This window comes from Glossina fuscipes, unplaced genomic scaffold (assembly GCF_014805625.2).
Source record: "Glossina fuscipes isolate IAEA_lab_2018 unplaced genomic scaffold, Yale_Gfus_2 116, whole genome shotgun sequence".
Lineage (NCBI taxonomy): Eukaryota > Metazoa > Arthropoda > Insecta > Diptera > Glossinidae > Glossina > Glossina fuscipes.
This window is the reverse complement of record NW_023998459.1, coordinates 2317121-2339684: the sequence shown is the minus strand read 5'-3', so window position 1 is coordinate 2339684 and position 22564 is coordinate 2317121. Positions and strand designations below refer to the sequence as shown.

Sequence of the window (22564 nt, the reverse complement as noted above, 5' to 3'; positions counted from 1 at the left end):
TGGTTTATCCCTATCTATTTTGCTAAAAGTAATATCAGTGACTTCGGGTATTGTTCTTATTTAAACTATAATCATTACAAAATTTTAATTTCCGAGATTTCGGCATGAAAGTCATGAGTTCACATCCATACACTATATACTTTTTGATTAATTAGGATCGTATTTACGTATGAAGCATTTATTTATCATGCTCGCTTTTTATGCGGAATTGCAATATGTATGATAACGTCAACGACAAATTTTTCACCAACTGTCGGTTGTTTTTTTTTTTTGGGATTATGCATGCACAGTAGCTGTAAAATATACTGTGTTTGGTTTTGAATAAATTTGTCTCAGAATTAAATGTTCAGAGATACATTTATAAGAAAAAACGGCTATAGGAAAAAACTAAACAAAATCTAAAGGAAATGTTTTGCAGATAAATGAGAAATAGGAGAACGATTGAAGTTGTAAAAATACGGGGGAAATGGCATTTTCTCTGTTTTTTACATTGAATGCATACATAATAAGTAAATAATAAGAGATATATACTGTGTTATCTAGGCTTTTATTTAAATATTTTCAAAAATGCTTTATTTTTTAGCGCAGAAAGGAAATAAAAGAAGAGGAATAAATGTAGATGGAATAGATGGTTCGGATTTATCGAGGATAAATATCACTTCTAATGAGTAAAATATAACATTCTACTGACATATATAAATTATCTTGTAGAGGATGTAAATGTCACACTGAAGTTTAAATGTATGAAAACACGAAATTCTGCGAGGAATTTGTTTTTCTCTTCACGTTTTTAATTGAACGAAGGCGGATGGGCTTGCTATTCTATATCGTGTTTGCTTCTTGAAAGTGGTTATTAGTTTGTTTAATTCATTGCATTACCTGCAAATTTTGTATAATTTCGTGTCTTTACATGTATATAATGGTTGGTTGTATAAACAAATAAATTATTACTATTTTCCCTTTAAATAAATAGTGGGAAACGATAGTGGTACATTATGATATTATCTCTTATTCGTCATCGCACCTATTACGTGTGGCGTCAGCTAAGTTTCATTTTCGATTTTTTTTTGCTAAATACATACGCAAAAGGTTTCTCACCTCTGTCAAATCAGGCGTAAGCAAAGTAGTTCATGCTTTGGGTTAATATTAGTTTTCCAGAGTTGGTATTAGCTGTTTAGAGGAAAAAGAAAAAAGCTCTTTACTTATAAACAGGTGAAACAAAGCAAAAAATTCTAAATTTGTGAAAGGTAAGCAAATTAGATTTTTCTTCTTTTTACACTAATTGTATAGTTAATGCATATATTTCGATAAAGCCTGTAACCGATTGCATATCATTAATCTTTCCGTACGTCATTATGTATTGCTTCTATCATTGATAATGGGGAAAGGATCTAGAAATAAAAACTCATCAGTTTACTGAATACATACCGCCAAGAAGCCTGCTAAAAAAACCAAAAAAAAGGTAAGTAACATGTTCTTAAATGTTATTAAATAATCATGTGAAAGGCGGAAGGCTTCCTTCAGGGTTCCATACAATAATCATTGCAAGACAAGGAACGTTGTTCAGCGATGCATTGGTATACTGAAAAGTTGGCAAAAATCCGAATTAAACCTATTCGTTTTTCAAAGTTGATGGCTACTATTCCAAGAAATTGGGAAAATTCGCAAAGGTTTGCGCAGCTCTATGCAACATTTGCGTGCACTATAAAGTGCAAAATCATGAAATTCAGCATGTAACTTCTGCAGCTCTACCTTCTTATTTATTGCCATCGTGACGCTAACAATTAAGTCGAGTAGGTGAGGAAATATGAGCTGGCATATCTTCTGCACTTTCAAATTAAATGCTATTGAAATAAAACAAATAAGGAATAAATTAAAAAAATGGATTTTGTAACACATAACTAAGTTTTGATTTGCGATTTCTTTTTTGTTATCTTATTGCTTTATACTCGTTTAAAGCCTCATTAATTGTAAACGTATAAAAGTGTATAAATGAATTGAATTATATTGGTCTTTTTGTCCTGATACTCAATTTGTTTTTTGCGATCAGCACTTGATGAGCTCGTTAATACGTCTCTTTCTTGTTCTTTAACTGCGTGTTTACAGTTTTTCTTATAGCTTGCTCTCTGTTTACTGTGTCTTTAATAGCTAAATTCAGAGAATATTTTCCTGTTCGTCACAAACTTTTTGTTCTTTCTTTTTTTCACAATCCCTATCTTGTCTGTTACTTTTTGACATGGAGTGTTTTTTACATCATCTCGAGCAAAACAGAATTCTGATTCTGAACGATTTACTACTTGTTGGCCTTGCGAACGTCTTCGTCATGCAAAGTGAGCAGGTATTAATGGCCGTGCTGCAGATTCTGTCCTAGATCCTTCGAAAGGATTCGAAAGAAAGACAAGAGATGAACTTTCCGAAGAAGACAATATTTGATGATGTTTTTCACCCCCAGTAAAAGACCAACTCGTACTGTAGCATGTGGTACTTCACCTTAGTCTTCGCTTAAATCTGTTTCGTCGACTTACGTGTGTGCTCTATCCTTGCCTACAAAGAATATTAGCGTTTCCTCTATCGTTTTCTAAAAGCGTTTCCGCTAAATGTTTCCTCAGACCCAGTAATATTCTCTTACCAAAACGTTAGTCTGAACTTTAGAATTCGCTCTGCTTTCCTAAATTCAGTAAGCAGTTTTCAGTAAGAAGTTTTCCCGTTCGCCCTTCACTCAAGCTTGGTTAAAGTCTCATTTACACTCATTAGAAATTTTTCACAATACTTTCCAGGTTTTGAGAAAGATCGATTAGACTGCACTGGTGGTGGTGTTTTAATTGCCATATCTGTTGCAGTCCCATCTTAATCAATTGCGCTTTCTACTCCTTCCGACGTTGAATTTATTGCCACTCAGGGAAAATTGCCAGTAAAAGTGTTTCTATAATCCTCCAAATACGGTTATCCCTGTTTGTAAGTAATATGTTGCCCTCATTTGTGATGTGGTCGGAAAGTCTTAATCTACTGGTATAGACATAGCCTTGGGGGACTTCAACTTTCCACAACTCAATTATGGTTATAATGGTAATTCTGGCTGTGTGGTCTCCCCTTCAACATCTGATGGAGCTGTTGTGTTTTTCAATGAATTATTTGTTTCAATACAACCGTGTTCCCAATTGTAATGGCGGATTGCTAGATCTTAGCTTTGCCAATTTCCCGAAGATGGTTGTAAATTACTGTCCACATTTTAGTTTCCCTGAGGGCGCGTATCATTCGGCAGTCTGTATTTCCTTTCATGGTAGGGATGATAGTCCGTTGAACTACTCTAATGTGCCAAATCCAACATCTTCCAATAAAAATTATGATTTTAATAAGACCAATATTTTACTGTTTAAACCATATCTTTCACATATTATGCTCGATTTTTCTGCTGGAAATGTTGAACTCTTACTGTCTTCGTTTTAAAATGTATTAAACCTACCTATTGCTGCAACCTCGCTCTCGAAGCAAGTGCCCGCCACGGGTTAACAAGCGTGTTAAATATTGCAAAAGCAGTGAAACAAACTTTTCAAAAAATTTTTAAAAAGTGGTTCTGCTTATGAGAATTTTCAACTGCCAATTCCAATTTAACTGTTAGCTATCCCTATTTGGTCACTAACACGGTTTCGATTCGTAACTTGTTCATTTCATGAAACGACGATTTACATAGTTTGACGTTTCTAAAATATTGCTGTGCGCCTAAGCTGATGGCATTCTATCATGTATACTTCAATCATACTCTGACGAGCTAGGCGGTGTTTTTTCAATAATTTGTAATTAGCAATGATTTGAAATCACATGGTTTGCCTTTATGTTGCAAGGGTAGTTTCCTTATTCCAGTTTACAAGTGTAGACATCACGTTGAGATAGATAGCTTTTGCTATCAAATTTTATATTTCTCCATTCCAGCATGGCTTTCGGAAAGGAAGATCTAATTTCATTCTTAGAGTTTAATTGCCATGTTTTAAGGCTTTTTCTATTGGCTCTCACACGGATATCGTATATACTGATTTTAACAAAGCATTTTACATAGTTAACCATAATTTATTGATCTTCAAACTCCAGGCTTCTGGCTTCCCCCTCTACGTAGTCAAAAGTATCAGCTTTTATCTACAGACATAAGAGATCGTTCACGGTTCTGTTAAACTTCAAAACCTCGGAAGAATCTCTCCTGACGTCCATGAAGGCAGCCACTTAGGATCCCTTTCATTTCATGATCTCACTTCCGTGAATAAATGCATCCAGTTCTGAATGTATGCTGACGATGTTAAACTGTTTTCGTCCTTCTACTTGGAATGGCAATCGTATCAGCTTCAAATTGACTGATATAATTTAGCTACATTGCGCTCGTTAAATTTCATATAATTAAATCAAAAAAATGCAAGAAGTTTTCTTTCTTAAGAAGGGTGTCATTCAATACTTAGTTTTTCGTTACTCCACACAAATTGGAAAAAGTTGGTTCGTTCATCCACATAGGCATTCTATACGATCAAATTAAAACAATCGTTTCAATTTGAACACTAAGCTCTCTTTAAGTAAATATAGATCCGCGCTTGGTTGGTAAAGGTGGTCTAAAGAGCTGAAGGATCCTTACGTTTCAAAAAGGCTATACATGTGTTTTGTTACACCTATACTTGAGTCTGCCTCCTTCCCATAAGCGTTATGTAGACTTAATCGAATCAGTTCAAAAGCAAAGCAGTTCAAAGCAAAACCAAATTGCCAAGGTAATTGCCTTGTTTGGGATCAACATGTTTCTCTGCCTACTTATGAAAATAGACTGCTTCTATTATCCTTACCGTCACTGAAGAAATATAGATTTATTCTTGTTGTTCCCTTTTTATTTAGTTAATTAATGGAGCTATCGATTCGTTCCATTACTTGGTGAGATAAGCTTTAATGCTGTTTGACCTGTTCAGAGTTGTTTGCAGTAACCTAAATGCTGTCTATCACTTAATCTAAATATCCGATTGTTTAAAGTCTATCAACACAAAATTGCTTAATATGCGTGATTTTTTTACGTCGTATTTAAACTAACTTGCAATCTTAATATCTCATTATGATTCGAAAATTAACTGGTGTTGTTTATTTTATCGGTTGCCAAGATTTTGGATGTTTGCAATGGTTTAGGCACTTGGGAGTGCTGGCTGTCAACACGCTTTTTTTTCTTTCTTCCTGTTATTTATTCATACATGAATTATTATTTAATCGTGTATTTTTCCTTGCAACTCCTTGTATGCTTTATACTAGTTTTTACCAAAAATTAGTATAAGGTGTACTTCTAAAAGTTAATTAAACTTAACTGTTCATTTATTTTAGCTAAATTTCATGTATAAGTAAATAAATAAACAAATAAATGAAAAAAAAAAATTATACGTTCTTTGTAGGCAAATTAATATGTTAATGTATCAATATATATAACAAGTAAGAAAGTTATATTTGGCGGGGGCTGAATCTCGGATACCCACCAATTATCTTTCGAGCCTTACTTTCAAAGTTATTTTATTTAGTACCCGTATCGCTGGTATTATTAAGAAAAAAATAATGGCGGTGCCTACTGTATTCATTTATAATAATGACATAAAATGTCTTTATTTGAGGAAGGCAAAAAATAGTTTTTAACATTCTGGCTTGTTTGCTTTACGGTAAATAAGCATAAAACTTCAAAGTGGTGAAAAAAAGATAATTTAATCACTTCCTACTATGTCTGGGCATGGTCGATTCTTTCAATTTTGCACTTAAACAGTAGAGTGTTTCTTATAGCAAATGTGGCAAATTTTAGCCTTTTAACTCTTATAATTTCTGCGTAACGACTTCACTTTCGAATTTACGTTGCCAAATTATGTCGTTCTTTTCTTTGGTTAACTTCCTGCCATGGAATAATTTAAGCCCCGACCCTTTTCAAATCTTTTTGGCTTTTCATAATAGCAGGAATATCTGAGAAATAATAATCATTTTTGTTAATAATTATTTTAATAATAATCATTAATATTAAAAATGAATGTAAATACATGAACTTAATATCGTTTCTTACTTGGAAGATCTTCTGTTTTGTGAAGGTTTCCAAACATATCAAAAAGCAGTTACAAAATAAAGTAAAAATTTCACATTACAATTGCACTCACGGCTATGTTTCACTTATGAACATTTTTTCCCTCGGCACTAACTGACAAAAGCAGTTGAAAACGTTACATATTTATAATCAAACTTGACTGCACTTTGATGCACACAACTTACTGGAATTTCAAGTAATTCCGCATTATATGTGAAGTATATGGCGATTCTGCGATGTAATTCTATGTTTGCAATTTTTTGTTTTTTTTTTTATGTTAGTAAAACTTGCTATAATGTCCGTTTCTTGGATATGACGAGATAGTTCGTTTGAAATGGTTTAACGTCAATCAAAAAACAATTTGTAAGTAATTTTTTTGTAGTAAACTCAGTAATTTCAGTAATCGTAACTCATACGCACAGACCAATTATCTGTATTAATGACTGCTTTTGTCTAGTAGCTGTCATATGAGAGAAGGGAAAAAAGGATTGCAAAAGGTCTCGACTCGGGCATATTTTTATTTTATATATTTTAAAGTGAATTGCGAGAGGAATTTGCAGTACAAACGCATTTATCTATGGAATTAACTTATTACAGTCGTTTAGTCGTGTAAATGATCCCAATAACTATAGCGCTGCCAATAGCAAACCTAAATTATATTTTATTTCATTATAACAGAAAACCTGGAACACAGGAACATTGACATAGTCTCTAGTTTTAGGAGCACGACAGAAAAATTTTGCTTATTGCGAAAATGTTTAGACGAGAAAAATATAAAATTTTATATAAGTACACTATTTAGTAAATTTGTTTTCTTTTTTTTTTAAATAAAATCTTATCTTACTATTGCTTATTGTTTAATAATTGTTGAAATATTGTTTAATAAAAAAGTTATATGTTTTACAAGTTGTAAATGCCAGTTCTGCGCCAATTTTCCTTGATTACGCTGAGTTCTTAAGTAAATTCGATATAAGTAGCGCGATAAATACGCGGCTAATAAAAACGGCACACCACTCTTACGAAAATTTCCGAAAACAACCTAAGACTATAACTGTAATAAATATTCCGTCCTTCGAGTGCCCGCTGAAAAAAAAAAACGAGAGAATTGGCAAGGCACACACAATATTTTTTCGTGATAAAACGTCTCTTCAAAGTTTCTTCTGTCTTTATTGTCTATATGTTGAATATGTGGAATAAAAAAAGAGTTTCTTCTCATGTAAACAATGTACATAATGTAAGTTATAGCAGTTTACTTTAGCAGATCGGTTTGATGTGACATTTATCTGTGTTTAGGTGAACAGATTCGTAAAACCTTAATTTATTTCTTCCAATTTATTAAGCGCATAACTGTATTAAAGCAACAAAAACAAAACGGCAGTCTGCAACATATATTATATATATGTATATGTAACATAGTCAGTCTGCAACATATATTATATACAAACATATGTACACGTACAGATCCTTAGCAATTTAAATGTCAAAATCAATCAAAGCCATCTTATGAAACAACTTCTGCTATATGAATTGCTATTGCAGTTCATATAAAAATCATGACAAATATTTCCGGTCACAAATATATGAGAATATATGTAAGCACTCATATTTTAGTATTGCTCCGCACAAATTGTTTGTGAAGAAAAAATATATTTGTGTAAAGAACTTTACAATAAATTGAACAGCGATCTACACTTGAAAATGAAAACGAGGCAATGTGGTTTGGCTAAAACATATACCCAATCGTATAACAATAGTAATTTAACTGCAATACATAAGATTCATATTCGCGGAAAGCAAAGCAGAACGCAGAAGTATGGTGCCGTAAAGTCTTTGGTAAATCCAATTTTGAAAAACTTAAGCAAATGATTCATGTACAATAGATAAATACGTATTTTTAAATTTCTAATCAACCAATTCCATGTTTGATTATTCCTTTATTTTAAGTATGTTAAAGCTTAATAATTTTTTATTATAATTTTTTACGTACTATTTATTCTCGGAAACTGCTGATTAAAGCGTAATATGTAATATATTAAAATACAATTATTTTCTAATGCGGCAGCTTTCTTTTATCTTTTATTAATTTTCTTACTAGGTGCTCACACAAAGTTGACATATTTACGTCAACAAATTTTTGAAATGAAATTTACCTATAGAGTTTTAATTTGTGCTGAAATGAGTCATGCAAGCTACAGCTAAATTTTCAGGATTCGTAAGCATTTTTCAGATATTCACACAACCTGCTTAGAGCGGTACACTAACCAGAAAAAAAATTTCGAGAGGTTTATTTTTGTAGATTAATTCCTCTGTAACGTGAAGTGCCCTCTTTGCAATTTATCCGAGTTCTCGTCACATACATTTCGTACCGCTTAATTGTGATTTTGTAGATTAACGTAGCTTTTATTTACATTTCCTAAGAGATCTATTTATAGATTATTTACAAAAATTTATATTTACATCCGATTTTTTTTTTATATACAGTATGATTGAATTCTTTTGACTAGACTGACTATGTTTTCCGTTCACCGGCAAGCTCATTGTTGTTAACCTTTTCACCAATCGCTAGCTGCGTAAAGCAGGTGTATTTGGTTGAACCATTTTTTGGAATTTAGTTTCTTAGAATATCGATTAGCTTGCATGTAAACTCAAACCATCAATTGTGGGATTTGTGAAACAATACAATCAGATGTACCCCTATATTATATATTGAAATTCTGCGCAGTTTAAACTTTTATGTTGGATGTACTACTAAAAAAGGAACAGTTGCAGAAAGACAAAAAGTGAGGATTTATTATTATTATTATTTTAATTTTAGACTAATGAAATGAATTCTTAGACTAAAAAAAAGACATTGAGCACTAGCAACACAGGCTATCGGCTCTAATTATAAAAAAGAATAATAAAATGTACATTAGATAATGAGCTTAGTAGTATTAATAAAGTAACGTATAGAATTGATATTCTGTTCTGAATCTGATTGTAGAATGTTCAAAGGGTTAATCGTTCCAAATGCAATACTTCTAGCCGAGGAAAAGTTGAGGCATTCGCAGAGAATGTGCTTTATAGTAAGAGTTTGTCCACAACAGCAGATTGGGGAAGACGACTTCTTCAGGATCCATTGGTGAGTTGCAATTGTATGACCAAGGCGAATTCTGGAGAATGTTTGGATATTGATTATCTCAACATTTGTTGGATATAGAGGTGGAGTTAATTGAGGGTTAATGCAAGAGTAGTGTTGATGATGGTATTGTAAATTTCCTTCTGCAATTTTCTCTTTAACTTTTCTTCCAATGTATCTTTGAACATCCAACTTTTCCATGACATCATCCATAATTAGAGGAGCAGAAGCAGCATACTTTGCCGCTCGATCAGCCTGCTCATTTCCCAGTAAACCGGTGTGACTTGGTACCCATAACATTTTAATTTTCCCGTCGGGTGTAGTAATTATATTCCCTAATTTGTTGATGGTGCTCCATCTCGAAGTCGAAGGATTCCGAACAGCTTGTAATACAGACAAACTGTCGCTTACAATGACGGTTTCGAGTTTGTTTTTATTGGCAAGGTTGGCTGCGTGAAGGATAGCTCTGGCTTCGGTTATGAACGTTGAAGTACTTTAGTGAAATATGTGGTTGAGAAGAACCCGTCCTGTAGCATCTACCACCGCACAAGCTGGAGGCAGACCAGGAGATCGTCTGTGTACAAAAGATTCCAACCAGCATAGTCCAATACTTGGATTTTTTCTGCTATTAGATTCCTGAAGACGTAATTTGGAGTATCTTCTTTCTTGTGCATAGACAGTGAGATGTCAAAAGAGCAGTCGTTCAAAATCCAGGGAGGTTTAACACCAAAAGAGCGGGAAATTTTTAATGGAATGTTCAATTCCTTTCCGATGCACAAACAATGGTCAATTGCAGATGGTGACTTTGGAATTTTCTTCGCAAAAATAATCTTTCTTACGTCATCACCGAGAATGGATTTGTTTGAATTAAGAAGCTTAGGGACTATTTTAGCTTTTAACTCATACAGTCTATTTTCTAAAGTTGGGAGACCAGTTCCAATTATAATATTATTTATGGGCGTCGTCCGAAAAGCATAACAACTTGCTCTGACGGCTTGGTGATAGACCGGTTTAAGGATGTTGATATTATATTTGCAGCTATTGCCATAAATTATCAAAGCATAGTCAATCTTGCTTAACACAAGCATTTTCGTAAGATAAGCAATAGTGTTAATATGCGCATGGCTTCTCCAAGCAACGTACTGTATGAAATTTACCCTTGTTAAAAGGGAGTTATTTCACCGAAGACAGTGTGCTTTCCAACGATAATTGTTGGAAAACGTGAGCCCGAGAACATGGAGCGTCTGCACATTTAGTGCTGGTAAGTCGTTAATATGCATCAGTAGGTTTCCTGCATCTCATATCTGCTTTCGACAAATGTTTTTTTTGATTTGTATATAGAAATTTTAGCCCTTGAAGAGTTTGCCCATGTGGAGATCTCTCGCTCAATAGATTCGAGGATGTTGATTGCCTTCGTGCTATATCTTTTTTTTGTAAAAATGTATACATCGTCCGCGTAGAGACAGTGTTCCACTCTTGGTGCACGGCAAAGAATTTTGCTAATTTCGTTGAAGGCGATCTGGAAAAGCGTGACAGAAAGTGGAGATCGCTGCGGAATGCCATTCATTAGCGGAAAGGAATCAGAGAAATGATTGTTGATACTAACTTCAAACCGCCGATGCGACATGAATGATTTGATGTATTTGAAGAATTTGGGTCCAACATTCCATGATTTCAAGAGTCTTAAAATAACATGTAGACCAACTGTGTCAGACGCTTTTTCGAAATCAATTAAGAGAATTGCTACATAATCCCGTTCGGAAATTGCGTTGCTTTTAAAATAATCAATATGCAAAAGAGCGTCGATGCATCTTCTACCCCGCTTGAAACCAACTTGTTGCTTTGTAACCAGGTTCTTGGAGTCAAGAAAATAAGATAATCTAGATGCCATAATCTTTTCCAATACTTTTGAGAGGCAAGGTAAAAGAGAGATTGGACGATAATCCGATGCGATGGAGTCATTTTTGGCCTAGGAATTGGAACAACAGTTGCCAGTTTCCATATGTAGGGTATATGGCTACTCAAGAATATCGTATTATATAGGTCGAGTAATTTCTTTTTACTTGAATTAGACAGAGCACTGATCATTCGGCATGAGATGTGGTCTAGACCAAGTGTCCTCCCCTTCGATTTGGAGAGGCAACTTTCAAGTTTTAAAGTAGATATCACAATTTTCCAAGGACATGGCACATCTGTCAATAGCATTTGGAAGAGAAATTGGAGTCTTCGATGAAAGCACTAGAAAAGTTGCTGTCAGAGGTGTATTCGCACCACACTTTTCCAAAGTAATTAGAAATCTCATCTGCGTCAGTTAAAGTTCCATTAGGGGTGCAGATGACAGAAATTTCGTTCAGATTTGAAGTCCCTTTGAATCCGTTGATTTTGTTCTAGACGACTTTCATTGATGTATTTCTGTGAATTCTTTTCGAAAAAAGTTCGAAACTAAGTGCCTTTGATTTCCTCAATTCCTTCCTGAATAGAGCATTGGCCTTTTTGTATAATAACAAGTGATTCTGATCAGGACATCTCTTAAAGCGGTGCCATAGATCCATTTTATTTTTCCTCAAAAACGAAAGCGTGTTGTTCCACCAAGGAACCCTAGCTCGATTAAAAGAGCTGTTGGATTGAGGAATAGAAAGATGAGCAGCCGTGCGAATCGCCTTAGACATAATAGCAGCATCATGGTTGCAGTTTCCGTTAAATGGCTTTGAATTCAAAAATGACTCCACCTGTTTGGAGTAAATGATCCAATCCGCTTCATCTAGGAGGAATTTGGCCTGTTTTGCTGGAGTAGCAGAGGACGTTGAAAGTTTAAGATCGATTATGATTGCAAAGTGATCACTATTATGTAGATCATCAGAAATAGACCAGGACACCAAAGGAAGAAGTGATGGCGAGCAACATGTTAAATCACTATGTGAAAAATTATGATGAGTTGAGAAGTGCGTTGGTTTTCCATCATTTAAAACGCAAAGGTTGCTTTGAAAAAAGGCCTTTCCTAAAACAGTACCGCGAGTGTTGTTCACTGTTGAGCCCCAGATGGTATTCCAGCTGTTGAAATCGCCGCATATAATTAATGGGGGGGAAAGTACGGAGAATAAATTGTAGAGTTCTTGCTGAGAAAACGATTGTGAAGGTGGAATATAGAGCGAAAGCACTGTAAATTTTATATTTAACATTATTTGTATCGCTACGGCTTGTATATTTGAGCTTAAATTTATGCGTTTGTGAGGTACACTTGATTTTATAAAAACACCTACTCCTTGTTTGGAATATGAATTTTGATCAGCATTCGTGAAGTATCCAGTATATATAATTTGGGTGGAAAAGGATTAAAAGAGCTTCTACAATGGGTTTCTTGAAGCGATGAAAAGGTTGGATTAAAATCACTTATGAGTGTACGGAGTTCATCAAAATTATTAATAAGTCCCTTAATGTTCCATTGTAGAATTTTAAAAACTTTATTTAATTGTAATGACATGTAAGCAGAGTGGAGGGAGGGTTAAGTTGACATGTCAGCGTCTCCGTCGAGAAGGTCGCTATAGGAATTTTTCCTGAATGATTTATTCTTACCAGCAGAATAATCTGTACTTAGGTGATTTGGTACATTTGAAGCGCAACGAGTTGGCGCACGTGAATAATTTGAAATTGAAGATTGATTAATGGATGAAAGAATGGATTCATTACCACTTGTGATTTGTTGGGTAAAGTTGATAGCTGGAGATTCTAGAGAATTTGGTGTATTAGATTTTAGCATATGTGTTGTTGTTTTAATTGTTTCAATATTTGCAGTTGCTTTGGTTTTTTCAGTATTATCTTTGGCAAGTGATGTAACTGGTTTCGCATTATAATTTTTGGTTAATGGTGGAACAGGTTTTTCATTGGAAGCAGTTGCAGTTAAAGTCTTGCTAGTCTCGATTTGCGAGGCAACAGCAACGTAGGTATTACTTTTGCCAATTCCATGGGCTACAGATGGATTTCTTTCCCGGTATGTGCGTCGCGCTTCTCCCATGCTACAGTAATTTTCTGTTTTGATTTTTAATATTTCACGCATCTGTACAAAACGTGGGCACTGTTTGTCTAACGTTGAGTGTTGATCATTGCAATTTATGCAGAAACTACGGGTACAGCTTTCAGTATGTGGAGGATGACCACAGTTAGCACAAGATGCAGCATTAGTGCATCTTTTTGCCGTATGATCCAGGCGTTGGCAATTTTTACACCTCATAGGATTTGGGATGTATAATTCTACTTTACATTTATACCACGCCACATCTACTGTTCGCGGTAATCGATAGCGATCAAAAGTTAAAATAATCCTTCCTGTAGCAGAGCGTGTTTTTCCGTCATCATTCAGTTTGGTGAATTTATATATTTCAGTCACTCCTTGATTGCCTATTTCGCGAACAATTTCATCTTCCGGCACATGCTTTAAGCAAGGGGCATAAATTACGCCTCGAACCGAGGTAAGTTTCTCATGTAGTTTAGCTGAAATTGCACATAGATTAGCTAAAGATTTTGCCTTTATGAGTTTTTCGGTTGCGCGCGGGTTCCCAGCGAGGACCAGTAAATTCCCATCGTGTAGAATCGAGATGGAGTCGATGTATGTTGTAATGCTATCTAGAGCTTTTTTTATAGCAAAAGGGCTAATTTGGGAAATTGTTATTCGAGCATTGGTTGAAGAAATAATATATTTTTTATGAATAGGGGTTATATCGCTGATTGGCAACACCGGAAAATCGGAGGTTTTATTTTTTCTTCTTTGGGGGGATGTGTCACTTAATAGATGAAATCTTTTCGAGTTTTTGTCTGGCGGCCCCGGGGCCATTATGCCTTATTGTTGTCTATTGCTTATTATTTGTGAAATAACCACTCACCTGAAAAGGTTTGGGAAACTAGTGAATAAAAAGTCAGATGTTTTTAATTTTTTTTTTTTCTTTTTTAATGTATTTAAAGGAAAACACGTACGGTATCCGCGATGAACACTTTTCGCAATAAACACACAAAAAGTTCAATAAATTATAATAAGTTTGAAAACTTTTAAAAACGTATAACGCAATAATGAAATTAAATTGCAAAAATTTTTTCACAAAGAGAAAAATATGACCACAGCGCTTGAGCAGAGTTGCCGATTGGTGAAGGATTTATATAATGAATTATTTAAAGAAAAAACGTAAAAAGAATATCTTTCAATGTCGAAGAAAGAAAATGTTGTTTAAACGACAAATCCAAAAGATATAAGAGATTGCCGTTACAAGCACTAGTTAAGGATTTGTGAGAAGAGAATTTTAGGCATATTTTGTTGACTTCGTCAATAGTCGAAGATCCTTCATTTTGCAGTGGACTCATGAAATAGATTTCATATATAAGATCGGTATCAATAAATATTATTAAAGAAGTAACATGCAATGCAAGTTTCTCAATTTTCTTTTTTTTCTGTCTGTTGATGGTAATATTTTATTTAATTTCTCGTAGTCGTCTACGGTATTGATTGCGTTGCTTCTGTTTTTGGGTAAACTGCACTATTGATCAATATCCACTTTCTTGACTTTAACGATTTTAAAGGTTTTTATTTCCAGAATGTAGCACTTCCAAAAGATTATTCAATTTTTTGTTATTGTATCATAGTGGTGAATTTATTCCATTATGTTAGTTAGTGTCGATCTTTGATCTTCATTTTAATTCCTTTAAGCCTAATTCTTGCGTTTATTTTTGTATACAATCCTAACCTAGGCTGGATATTTTTCTTCTTCATAGAGGCTTAAATATTAGTGATTTTCAGTACAAGCTCAACATTGGCGTAGTTCAATAAAAATGGATCAATGGGCAGTCTTCACATTTTCCCTAAAAATCAACGATATAATAAGATGCAATTTCCAAGTGAACGAAAATCTGGCGGGGAGTTTGTAGCGACGTTCCTACCGTATATACATTTATGCTTATACTAAGAAGTTACAATGCCTATCTGATTGTTAACTTTGGCAGATATACAAGACGTGATTTTTTTTTCTAATCGCAATTAGGACATTGTCTATTTGATAACGTATATGTTACGTTTTCTTTGTGTATGTGTAATGTCTAAATTAAACTTCGTGGTTAATTTTCGTTTATAGTAAAACTTAACATATTTCAGCACGTTTACTGGGACTTGTTTTTTATCATATTCTTTTAGTCTTTTTTTATTTCTATTATCCAAACGCAGAATGTTTCCGTTATTCTCATTTTCATTTTTTGTAAGCATCGTGCTGGTATATTTTATTAACTTTCCTCTGCTTTGATGATGAAAGAAGGGTATTTTTTCTTCGCATTATGTTTCACTTCCGCTGTTTTCATCCATGTAGAATGAAAAGACGCAAATAAGGAGCAGAATTTTGTGTACGTTCATTTGTGACTTCTAAAAGACCAAAAGTAAATAGTTAGTTGAGATTAAATAAAATGCAAAGTGTGTTAAAATGTTGTAGTTTTAGTGTAATCATTTTTTTATGGTTTTTGAGTTGGGTTATTGTCACCTGTGGTGACTTTTTTAAATTGCAGGAAAGAAAATTTTTTTCCGTCAACTATCTTACAGAATTTTTTTGAGTGGACAAATAAGCCATCCTTATTGGCTTAATCCAGTTAACAAAAAAAAAAGAAGTATAATAAGCGGGTAGTAATTTAAATTTTATGAAGATTTAAATAAAATAAAAAATATAATCCGCAAAACAGCTATCTGAAAAAACTACGGTGAAAGCTGTAAAATGTCACAAAAAGCCTACAGTAAACGAAACAAAAATATAAATAATAGTTGGTTTTCATTTTCTTAGACTCCTATTTTGTGTCTGCAATCTATAACGCACTAAGCATTTGTGCAAACTCTTCCGTGAATTTTTGTTGTTTAATGTTAAAGTAAAGGACAAATTGATCTATGAAAAGTGAATTAATGTCCCTTCACCTCTAGTTCTCATTCGTTTAGTCGGTTCGTTACGATACTGCTGGTTTCCCATTTAGTTTAATTATCTTGTGATGGGAGAATTAATTGACAAAACATGCATAATAAATGTTTATTAAAACTTTTCCAATATTTTGGCATTAAGACATTTAAAATATTTTGGCATATTTTGATGCAGATTTTATCATAAAAGTATTTACTCATGAAAATATACACTCTTGAAAACGGTGTCTGATATTGGTTTAAAGGCCATATGGGATTCTAATAACGCGTATACTTCTTTGGGAGTACTTTCGATGGACAAAATATCGAGCTTCGTAGAAGTCAACTTTTGATTTTTAGACTAAAATTTCAGCGATCTGCAAACGACAATTTTCGACATAAAAGGCGTTTAGCATTTCAAGGACCTCAATTGATTCTAAGGATTTTTTGTCTACTGCAATAACCTTAGACACCTAGACACTTATCCAGTTACTACGTTGAAATTTACTTAATTTTTCTTCTATGTTATATATACTTATAACGAAGACGACCAAATGACAAGGTAATTCAGGATTTTGTTTAAATTTTAAATTAGAAGAATTTACAAGTCTCTGGTGTGTCTTTTATTAATTACGACAACGCTGTTAATTAGCAGAACTTTGCCGACTTGGCTTTTCATTTTCATTATTTGTGTGGGCAAAGAATCTGGTAATAGTTTTCTGATGTGAAGTCACTTTCTCTAAAATGTTGGCAAAGCTGAATCACAGACAATTCTGCGTTTTTAATTGATTATATGCTGTAGTACACCCATAAGTGCGTATCCACGAAAAAAACCAAACATAATGTATGTATGTAGCAAATATAATTTGTTTTCTTTTCATCGTTTATTGCGTATTAAAGAATTTTAAATTTTGTTTTCGCGAAATGCCTCAAAAAATATGTTAAGAACATTCTAGAATATTGTCTGCAATACAACAACTCGTACGTGACGTGAAGAGTTGCTGAAACTTGTTAAATGTATTTGTAGGCAAATAAAACTAACAGTAAAAATGACGAAATCTTATAAAATGTTAATAATGTTAAATTATTAATGTAATATAACTCTTTCCAATAATAAAAGATATTTCTGGATATGAAAATATTCATAGAAATTCGGCGGAGTATTTGGCCAACAAAGTTACTACTTTTACTGATAATAGAAACCCAAAAGCCCACAATAATTTCCTCGTTTGAATTCTGAAATAAATATTGCACCATACTGTCATTTAGTTGTCTCTGGTAGCACCATATTACACAAAGAAATGCTAACTACTGCGAGGCACGGTATCAGAGTGGATTGACTATTGGTGGATACATGATGGGGGGACGGACTATAGCTAAATGGACAGGTATGCAAACTCAAGATTATTTATTTATTCATTTTTGTTTTTACATATACATACATAATTCAGTCACAGCGTAGATTCAACTAAATTACACATTGCCTAAGTTTGAAGGATTAACCTAAGTACAATCAAAGTAAAAAAGATATTAAAAATCGAAACTGGTATTTATGTCAGAATAAGCAAACGGAAAATCATATACTCCTTTAGTTCAACCTCCCGTTCCACAACTGAAATACATCAATCTATAGTGAACCTCATGAACATTATTTACTATGTTGGCGGAGCGCAGGTCAATAATAAAATTTTAAATTTTGGTTTAAGTATGACGTTGGCAATAGATGGGTGTTAAAAAGAGCAGTTTTAATGGAACCAACCGGAGTCGATAATGAAGGTAGGTTATACTCCTCTCCCCCCAACATTTACATTTTTACAGAAGACCCTAAGTGAATTAAAATGTTCATATTTGCATTGGCTAAGTTTTTAAAAAGGAAATTCGTTGTCGGGCAAATAGGAACATTAACGTCAATTTAACTTAACATAACAAGCGAGTTAACAAGATCGTTTATCAACTCTCCTATGGAAATCTCTTAGCTCAAAAAGCAGAAAGTTTTTCTGCCAAGATTCAATAGAATTAACATGGCATCGATGATAGCAGAAGCAATATTAAAATGTAGCAGGCTGAAATTAACTGCAATTGCCCTTTTTCCATTTTATATTTATATATAATATACATATGTATAACATATATGTATTGTGAGGACAAAAATTCGTCCCCCGTTTTGGCCTCACGGGTTCTCCGTCTCTGGCTGGGGAGAGAGGGAATGTAAGCTAGCATAAGAATAGGATAGGCATAGCATAAGAATAGGATAGGCATAGCATAAGAATAGGATAGACATATAATAAGAATAGATTAAGATAGAATAGGAGTAGATTAAGAATAGAATAGGATAGGTTAAGCGTAGGCTAAGGTTAGGTTAGGAGTAGGGTAATAAAATAGGTTAAGTGAGTTGCGTTTTAGTCTTAGACGTAGCAAGTCGACGTTCAGCGGTGAAAAGAGAGTAAAGTGTGACAGAGTGAAAATTTACAGAATAAAGGTCCCTGCAACCAATAAATATTCTTGTGTTTCCTTCCCTGGGCCGCTGAGCTGCTCCAGCCATAGGAAAGGGACGAAACGTCCTCCCAATATATATGTAACGTAATTTAGATACATGTAGATACATAAATTGTGTATTCAATATTATAATTTTTTTTTCATGTTAACTGAGTTAGTCCGGGGCGTAAACTCAGGTAACCCCTAGTATCGGCACAACACACTATCTGGACATATTTTTGTATGTATTTCGGATACTTACATGAAATTGACTGAATACATTTTATTTTTGAGCGGACTAGGCACTCGTATTCAAAGCCTTTCCGACAATTGGTTATTAACTCGATCAAATTACATCCTCATTGACAGTTTTTAAAAGCTTTTTCGTAATGTAGTTATGAAGTTCGACTAATTTTTATGATTCTGCAAATAAATTGCAATGCCTTCTTTTGTTCGATTCTGATTTCATTTATAGGCAGGTCTATGAATGTTTTGATACTCTGGTAGAGTAGATAGCTCTCGTTTTGCTAGAAGTGAGCGTATGTTAAGTACAAGGATTATAAAAAGTCTTCTCTTTAGCACAGCCTGCAGCTGATTAAAAAGCATCGGCATATATAAAAACGTGTTTTTTGAAATCGTGAAATTCACTTTAATTGTTGGACCGTCGACGACTGCAAAACGATTAAATAAGCAATATAAAGTCCATAGCCCAACTAAGATTTCCAATTTGTGTGTGAGCAGAATATTACCCAATTTTACTGTGAATTTTCACACAATTATAAGTGTTCACGTGTAAAAGGAGCATCATTTTCCTATGAGCAAAGATAAGAACTAAAATTAATGCTAGTATTTGTCAACCTCTGCTGCTGTAGACCGGAATAACGTTTTCGGCATTTAAGTAGTTTAATAGCTTTTCTTTAATCATGAAATTGGTCGTCTTATTAAAAACGGAAGCTAGTAGTATATAGAAATTGGCTAAGGTTTTTTCCCCATTCCATTGCAAAAGATTTATTTTAATTCATCGCCAATCGGGCTGATATTGTTTGTTCAACAGACAAAAAGGCTTTTTTTGGAGAGTGCCTTGAACATGTCGTACTTAATCCTACTACAGCCAGCTACAATGGTCTTTTTTTTGATTGTAAAATGTTGAAAATTTACGTGATGAAGGAAGTGTAGTTATCTCAGCTGCCGATCGGATTGTCAATAGGTACGTAATTTTTCAATAGGTCTAGATACTTTCGGTTGTTTCGGTCGCTCGTACATCACAAATTTGGCGATGCTGCAGCATTTGCAATAAAGTCCATTCACAGAAGACCAAAGCAATTGTCGATTTCCATAAATTTCAAAATTTAATCACTTAGAAGCTCTGTGTCTTCTTTTAGCTGTTCTGTCCGGGAATTTCTATGCTTCCTAAACTTCGTTAATCCTGTTTTGCTCGATTGTGGCGGAAGATCTCTTCAATTTTTTAATCGGGACCTAATATTTATAGAAGAAATGGTTTCCGTGTGTTCGTTGACATTATAAATATTTATTTTAGGAGCTTTCCTCAATAGCAATAATTTTGTCGATATCTTGTTCGTTTTTCCTTCGTCTTTTCTGAAAAAAGTTTTCTTTGCTATCTGGGTTTCTTTAATATAAATTTGTCAAATTTTCAATACAAATTTTTAAGACTTTAGATTGTTGCTTTTAAAATTCGCTTGGATGTGTAAAAAAGGTCCAATGTGAAGACAGAGTTCCGTGTATGAGCCTTAGGAAAGTTGGGGTTAGATTTTGATTAGAATATGATTATTTATTTATTTTAGTGATTATTTGATTAAAGTTTTCTTTTTTTCTAATTTTGCATGTCGTACGTCCGCCAAGTTATTTTTTTATAGGTTTTATTAAAATGCGCATATTACTCGTCCGCTACGTAGGAAAGAACAGAAAAGCGAGGAGTAAAAAGCGAATGTAAGATGTAATGTGGTATATGAAGGATTTGATAGGTATGAGAGCTAAAAAGTGTAAAAGAGGTTTGTTTCGTACAGTGACTGTAAATGCATATATGTCTTGAAGATACGATATAAAAAAAGAAAAGATTGCTAAATAAGCTCTTAAATCACGAGAACGCAAAATATCTTGCTCTGGTCACGAAGACCACATATACTCAAGTTCCGAATTGTGTAATACCAAATAGAATAGGTAACTTTCGGACAGACCGATAGGATGTGATCGGGAGATTGGGAGATTCAACATGTGCATAAAGGGTTGTTCACAATGTTAATTTTGAATAGGTGATCATTACATATCGTGTGATGGAACATCAGCCTGTTAACAAGACAAATAATGTCACGTCTGAGTGCGCAAGGGACAAACCAAGGGGCTTTATTTATTTGTGGAAATAAAAGGTATAAATGACGATCATAAGGTGAGTTATCCCATCGCTGTTGCCAAAAAAGAACTAAATGCTTTTTGCCGATTGTCCACAGATCTGTAGGAATCACAGTACGATTATTAACGTGAAATGATCTGGAAGATGCAATTCTTTGAGGAATTGGTAATCATTTCGTGATCAGAAGAAAGAATGTTGTGTGCCATGGTTTAATGATTTAAACAACCTTATGTTGAAAGGGAAGGTGATGATTTCAGGATTTATTGCATCTTTAATTGGAACTGAGACCGCAGTCTCACTATTGGGTCGTTTTATTATTGATTGTGAAGTCGGGTTTGGGGAAGCTGTCTAGAGAAATTGAAGAATTTTTGTTTGGATGAACGTAAGAATTTCGAGAAAAGGGGCAAATTTGAGGCTTCAAAAGATCCGATGCATTTCTTTTGGACGTTGTATTTTTTTTATAGGAAGGACAGATTTTCGAATTAGATGAATATTCACTATTACAATCGATAGCTTGCCAACAATTCGAGGTGCATTCATGGCTTGCGCTCAGGGAGGGCAGAGCGACTTTTCACGCGAGTAGACTCTGTCTGTGTGACAGAAACGCCAAGATTTACGGTATTGTAAAATCGATTCGCCGTAGCGTTTGATTGGGAAATTAGTGGCTACCAAACAGATATGAGAGTGTGAAAATTTCTCGGAGAAACTTATGCGAACTGTGTCTAAAAGCAAACAAAAATTATAGTATTGACAAGATTTATGGAAGCGCATGGCTTCTGCAACTCTGTAGAAATCAGGCAAAGGTCAGTATTTGTGTCAGATTTACGGACAGGCAGCGGAGTAAATTTCGAGTTCAGCAAAATCCGAAGGATTGAAAACAACCCCATGGATTTAACTGGATTCGGATGGAATATCAACGGTGTAATTATTGTTAAACAAAATGCCGGTAGCAATAGAATTTGCCGTAGCCGTATCAAAGCTGATCAATTTTATTTTTTGTTAGTGACGAAGAAAATCTCTAAGCTATGGAAATCATAGTATAAATTTCCGTCGAAGTAGATTATTAATAAGGAATTATTTCTGGATTGAATAAACAAAGAATACTCATTTCTGGAGTGAGCATAAGCTGTAGAAATTTGAATACCCCTAACTTTGAGAGAGATAGTGCGGCCCTGTGGCCAAACCACATTTCGCAGATTGTGATAAAAACAGCCAAATTAAGAAAACTTGGTCTGGATTTGGAGTGTGTAATGATGTACTCTGAGTGAAGTAAATCAGTGACATCTCTTGGTGCAAGTGACAAATTAATGCGCATTATCGATGTACACGGCGGTTAAATTCGATGACTTTGACATTTCTCTATGTAAGATAATAATTTTCCTTTCAGTATGATTGAGTTACTAAGCGCTTATACCCGCTAATCATGCAGCGCTCAAAACTGCATTTTCGACATTCATTGCTTTTGTTGTTTGATTTGAAGAAATCTGCTGCCAAAGCCAACAAAATGCTTTTAGAAACTTATGACGATGCAGATCCGCCATGTCTTAATTGTCGGTTTTGATTTCAACGGTCTTAAAGTGGTGATTTTCATGTAAATGACAAAGAACGGCTTGAAAGAACAGA

General features: G+C 34.1%; 1 protein-coding gene across 3 annotated transcripts in view; it reads left to right on the top strand.

The window, feature by feature from the left end:
• Nucleotides 1-22564, top strand: part of LOC119640212 — an 89560-nt gene that overhangs the window by 15474 nt on the left and 51522 nt on the right. The window contains exons 1-2 of one of the 3 annotated variants that reach the window (XM_038038070.1): nt 1326-1462; nt 1525-1797. The exons of the other annotated variants lie outside the window; for them this stretch is intronic. The gene's annotated coding sequence lies outside the window, so the exon portion shown is untranslated. Of the gene's footprint in view, nt 1-1325; nt 1463-1524; nt 1798-22564 lie in introns of those variants that run through there. 3 annotated transcript variants of the gene reach the window in all.